The sequence below is a fragment of the Nyctereutes procyonoides genome, unplaced genomic scaffold, assembly GCF_905146905.1.
Source record: "Nyctereutes procyonoides isolate TBG_1078 unplaced genomic scaffold, NYPRO_anot_genome, whole genome shotgun sequence".
NCBI lineage: Eukaryota > Metazoa > Chordata > Mammalia > Carnivora > Canidae > Nyctereutes > Nyctereutes procyonoides.
Window position 1 is genome coordinate 41858086 of NW_026575133.1, and position 6000 is coordinate 41864085.

Here is a 6000-nt window from a genome sequence, read left to right on the forward strand (position 1 = left end):
AAACATAGGCAATCATGATTCAGAGGAAGATTTGTAGCAACAGGACAGAAAGGCTGGTGTTTTATTGCATGCAGAGATTACCCAGATAGAAAAAACAGGAAGGCCCAAGGAAAGAAATGAGGCAAAGGAAATATGCAAGGAGTTCTCAACGGTGATGTAAAGCTAACTCACAGACAGATGAGAAAGAAACAAAGAGGAGGCAGAAGGAAGTAGGAAGGAGGAAAGGGAAGGAGTGGAAGAAGGAAAGGAGGCAGGGAAGGAAGGAAGGAGTGAGGGTTTTCACTGAATGGTGGGGGGCATTGGCATCTGAGCCTCTAAGTTGCCAGCTTCTCTGCCCCAGGCTGCCCTCCTTTGGCGGCACGTTGCTCCCTCTCAGTTCCTTCTAGAAAAATCTCAAGGCACCATCAACATTTTTTGTTGTTCCCAGTGGGTCCTTAGCAGCTCTCTGGAACCACATTTTCTGGAATCTACCTCTAGGTAGAGGTTCCTCAGCCTGCCGTCCTTTCCCCTTCCTGGCTCTGCTTTTCACGAGCACTGATTGAGCAACAAGGGCATACGGGCTGGCTGCCAGGTGCTGGAATGGGAATGAACATTTCTTAGCTGCACCACCAAAAGCAGGGTCCATAAAAGGAAAAAATTGATAAGTTGACGTCATCAAACTTAACTTCTGCTCTTTGAAAGACATTTGGAAAAGAATTGAACAGACAAGCCATAGACTGGAAGCAACTTTTTGCAAAGCTGGTTTCTGACAAAGAGCTTGCATGTCGAGCACAGAGAGAGAACTCTGCAATGTGATTATTAGAAAACAGAGGACTCGGAATCAAAAATGAGCAAAAGATTGGAATGGACTTCTCGCCAGGGGAGGTCTACAGGTGGCAAGCGATCACATGAAAGAAGTTCAACACCATCAGTCATTCGGGAGCTATGAACGAGGGTCATGGAGAGACACATTGAATAGGTTGTCTGAATTAGCAAGACTGGCTGTATCGAGTGTTGCGGAGGACGTGAAGCAGCTAGAACTCCTGTACCACGGTGGTGGGAGTGTATGTGGGGGCGCCAACTTTGAACAACAGTTGGACAGTTTCTTTTCTCCCCCCCCCCTTTTTTTTAAATGGGCTCTGTGCCTAGCGTAGAGCCCAATGCAGAGCATGGAGCTCAGTGTGGATCTTGAATTCCTGATTGTGAGATCAAGACCTGAGCTGAGGGGATCCCTGGGTGGCACAGCGGTTTGGCGCCTGCCTTTGGCCCAGGGCGCGATCCTGGAGACCCGGGATCGAATTCCACGTCGGGCTCCCAGTGCATGGAGCCTGCTTCTCCCTCTGCCTGTGTCTCTGCCTCTCTTTCTCTCTCTCTGTGTGTGTGTGACTATCATAAATAAATAAAAATTAAAAAAAAAAAGACCTGAGTTGAGATCAGGAGTCAGATGCTTAATCGACTGAGCCAGCCAGCCCCCCGCCCCAGTTGGACAGTTGCTTAATAAGTTAAACATATACCTACACGTGACCCCGCTGTTCCATTCTCAAGTATTTCCCAAAGAGAGATACATCCGTGTGAACACTTACACGTGAAAGTTTACAGCATTTATTTGTAGGAGACACCAGGGGTGGCCTATCTATCCAATGCAATTCTACTCAGTAATAAAAAGGGCTAAGTTACTAGCTGTTACACAGAGATAATCTCAAACTAATCACACTGAGTGAAAGAAGCCAGACAAAAAGGGATACGTACTGTGGGATTATATTATATATATATAAAACTCTAGAAATGCAAACAGATCTGCAATGACAGAAACGTAAGTTGCCTGACGAGGCACAGGGGGGAGATTACAAGAGGGCACGGAGATTGTTGGAGGTGCTGGGTTGCTTACTCTGTTGCCTGTGTTGGTTTTATGGGTGCTCACATCTATCAAAGCTTATCGCCTTGTACCTTTTAGTGATACCTCAGTAAATAGTGCTATCTCAGGAAAGCTGCTGTTTTTTGATTGCTTTTTTTTTTTTAAGTAGGCTCCATGCCCAACCTGGAGCTTGGAGTCACAGCCCTGAGATGGAGAGTTGCACGCTATATCGACTGAGCCAGCCAGGCGCCCCGAGTGATACCTCAGGAAAGCTGTTGGAAGGAATGAGAAATCAGGTTTGCACAGGCTCCCCGAGGGAATCTGTGGCTTGCAGGAAGGCAGTGGACACCCAGCAGTGGCTGCAGCCAGGAGTTGGGGGCGGTGCTCAGGACAGAGGCCTGAATTGAGACCCAAAGCTCTGGTACCCAGGTGACGCCCACACTGGCCGGGACAGGACATTGTGGGGAGCAGCCCCGGCCCTCCCTACCCTCTTGGAGCTCACGGCCAAGGACCCCAGAGTGTGCCTGTGCTGTGACGGGATGCTGAAGGATCTTGGGAAGCAGGGACAGAGGGGGGACAGGAAAATTGTCCTGGGAGTTAATGTCTCAGCAGGGGTCCAAGGAGGAATGGGCGTGGGGGTGGGGAAGGGCAGGTAAGGGGGCCTAGGCAGGTAAGGGCCACCGCAGCAGGAGCTGCAGCCATGAGGAACCTGACTGTGTGTTTCCTGGGGGCCACCCTGACGCCCCAGGGGCCTGCAGAGCCTTCCCTGAAGATGTGGGGCCTCTCCGATCTCAGCCTGGGGTCCACTCGGTCCCCACATCCCCCATCCCCTCCATCGCCTGGCTGCTGGTCTTGCTTCCCTCTCCCCCCTCCCCAAGGCAGCATCTCAGAAACCAGAACTCTGCCCAGAAAGTGGTCACCCAGATGCAGGGGGATACAGGCCCCGCTGGGGACCCCAGGCTGCTCCGGTCACTGTGGAAGGCCATCCCCGGGCCAGGGATAAGGAACCATACGATCCTGTCTGGTGCTGAGAGGTGAGAAGTAGACAGAGTTCAAGGCACCAGGTGAGGCAGTTGAGGGAAGAAGAGTGGGCGAGACGGGCCCTGGGGTGCCTCTCCACCACTCCACCACTCCGGCATTGCCAAGGGAGCTGGGTGCAGACACAGGGGCACCTGCAACCGAAAAGGTGTCTGGGCTGTGGGCAGCTGTCCACCTGCGGAGCCTCCTGGCTGTCGTCAGGGTGCGAGCTTTGGATTTTGGAAGGGATGAGGCCAGGCCGTGTGCAGTCTCTGGACGGGGCAAACCAGGAGTGTGGCGCTGCCTTCCCTGCCCCCTCTGACGTGAGCCTGCTTGGGCAGGTGACATCCCCACATCCAGGCCTGCCTGACCAAGGAAGCTTTCAGTGGGACAGGGAGAGCTGGCCTTGGGCCCCCTTTCCACCCTATTCCGCATGGGCGGACATCTGTCTGAACAGCCTTGGGCTCCCTGTGGGTCCACTTCCAGAGGAGTCTCAGGGCCACGGGAGGCCACATCCTCATCCTCCTACCCCGTCCTGCTCTTCCCATCAAAATGGGGAAAGGATACCCCAATGGAATAATTTTTCCTTTGCCTGGAAGCTTCCCTCTGGGTTTATGTCAAGGCACTTTTGCCCCATCGTGGGCTAGCGTTCTGAAGCACAGTGGTCCCAGTCTGAGGCTGCCCTTACACAGGATGACGTCTCTCTTCCAAGATTTAATGGAGCCAGAGGCACCCAGAGAGGAGGAGAACACAGGCTAGGAGGCCCCCCTCCTCTCTACTTAGACCCTCTTGTCTATCTGTGCAGTCCCTGGGGCCCTCCCTTCAAGAACTGTCATCTGATTGGGGACTGGAGGGGAGCCCTGGGTAGATGGGAGCAGAGGGGCTAGAAGGAAGCAGGTCAGTGAGCGGATGGGGTGAGGGGCAAGGAGCAGAGAGCCAGGGGACCCAGGATTCTGGAGACTGGGACCCAGGATCTTTCCTTAACCCGGTCACTTCAGGTGGGGAGTCCCTGGTTAGAGGCGTTAGAGAACCAACAAAGGGAGGGGGGGCGTGTCTGGGTGGCTCAGTCGGTTAAGCGTCTGCCTTCGGCTCAGGTCATGATCACGGGGTCCCGGATTGTGTCCCGCATCGGGCGCCCTGCTCCACGGGGGGCCTGCTTCTCCCTCTGCCTCTGCCTGTGGCTCTGCCTGCTAGTGCACGCGCTCTCTCTGTCAAATAAATAGATAAGTAAATAAATAAGTAAATTGTTGAGAGAGAGAGAGAGAGAGAGAGAGAGAGAGAGAGAGAGAACCAACAAAGGAGAAAAGAAAACCCAGTCCTGGATCTGATGGCGCAGTAGCTGACCGAACAGGGCTTGAACGAGGGCAGGGGGTGTAGGGGCGCGGGGCACCCGCTCCAGGGTGCCGGGGGAGAAGCCAGAGCTGTTCCAGGAGGGGCGGATTGCAGCACCTGCTGGCCCCCACTTAGTCAGCAGGCAGGGGGGCTCCCATTCTGGCCCTAAGATTTTTTTTTTTATCGGTCTCACCACTGTGTAGGGAAGAGATGGTGGTATAGTTGGTGCCTGGGCCAGTTTCTGAGAGGTTGTATTTAACTGTGAACCATGACCTTGAACTTCTTGGTCTCATCTGTTTGGCCGGCAGGTGCTCCTGCCTCTTGGTGACCTCAGAATCCTGGCAGGGACCCCGACTCTCATGACACAGGCTGTGGGGGGAGCCAGGGCCCCCAGCAGAGCCCAGGGCGGATCTGACCACCTGCAGGCACTGCAGCAGCGCCCATGCCCACGTATCCCGCCTCTACTGCCACTGCTCACTCCCCCGCACCCCGACCCGATCTCGAGGTCACCTCCCTTGTCCCCTCTAAGCCTTATTTCACACGCATCACAGAGGGGCCCCTCAGCATTTTGCAATAACAACCAAGGTGGAAAGTTGTTCTCTCCAAGAGAGGAGGAGGGACGGGTCTGGAACTTCGTGAGGCTCGTGGCTCAAGAATCCGAAGGGATCCAGGGACACAGGGTTCCCGGGAAGGACCAGAGGAGGAGCCGCTGCGCTGACGCTTCCTGCTGGCAGGGGGGACTGGGGAGCACGTGGGGGTGGGAGGGGGGATTGCACCGCACACAGGTTCGGAGCTGGAGCTACGCTTGTGCTCAGCCGCTGGTTCAAGGGGGCTTTGGAAGGAATATCGGCCCGTGTGGCCCACAACCCGAAAGGGAAGCGACGGCCACTGTTTCACCCTCGAATCTTTTGGTGGCTACTGACCTCTAACTTCAAAAGTCACTAGGGGGAGGGGGGAAGGTGGGGATTTATTGGTTCAGATAAGCAGAAAAGGTGAGGGTGTGGCTGGAGAGAAGTGTAACCCCGGACGCCGCCCGGCCAGCGTCGCCTCTGCTCCTTCCTGGGTGGCACCTCATTCTCTGCAGATGGGGACGTGGCCGCTGGCACCAAAATTTCAGCTTCGCCAGCAAGAAGGAAGGGGCTCCTGTTTCAGGCTGGAGGCTCAAGTCCGCCTCCTGCCCTGCCAGACCCGGGTGGCCAGGGAGGCGGTGCGGGCCGCGGATGGGACTTTATGCTCCCCTCGGAGGGAGGTCAGCTCGGGCTCCCAGGGCAGCACCCTGGGGTCTGATTGCCGCGGAGTCCTAGGCCCTGCACAGTGGTCCCCACGGATGGGGCCCGCAGGGTGCGGTGGCGCCTTAAAGCCCACCTCCGGGTGGCAGGGCGGCGGGCGTCCTAGGACGTGGCCTCTGCAGCCTCGGGGCCGGGCCCTCCGACCTGCTGCAGCTCCACACTTTTCCTAGTAGTAGATTGTCCCTGAAGTTGGGGTGATGAAAGCACCATCCCACCACTCACCCCCTCCCCTGCAGCCACCTGACAACACCCAGTCATCTGGTCGCCCAGGTGCTGTCTCAGAGGAGGGGCTGGCCCAGCCTCCTGTGAAGGGGGAGCTCGTGTCCTTGGGGTTCCAGGACAGGCCAGCGACAGCCGGGTCCCCGCCTCCCTCACTGTTTCCAGGTGTTCCCTTGGGACGGTCCCACAGAAGCTCAGAAACCCACTCCTCTTTTGCCTGGCTTTTGTGTTTTTCCACCTGCTGGCCACTCCATGCCGTTCGCAGAAGGAGGCCTGTGGCCACTGATTCCCTGTCCAGGGTTTGTCCCC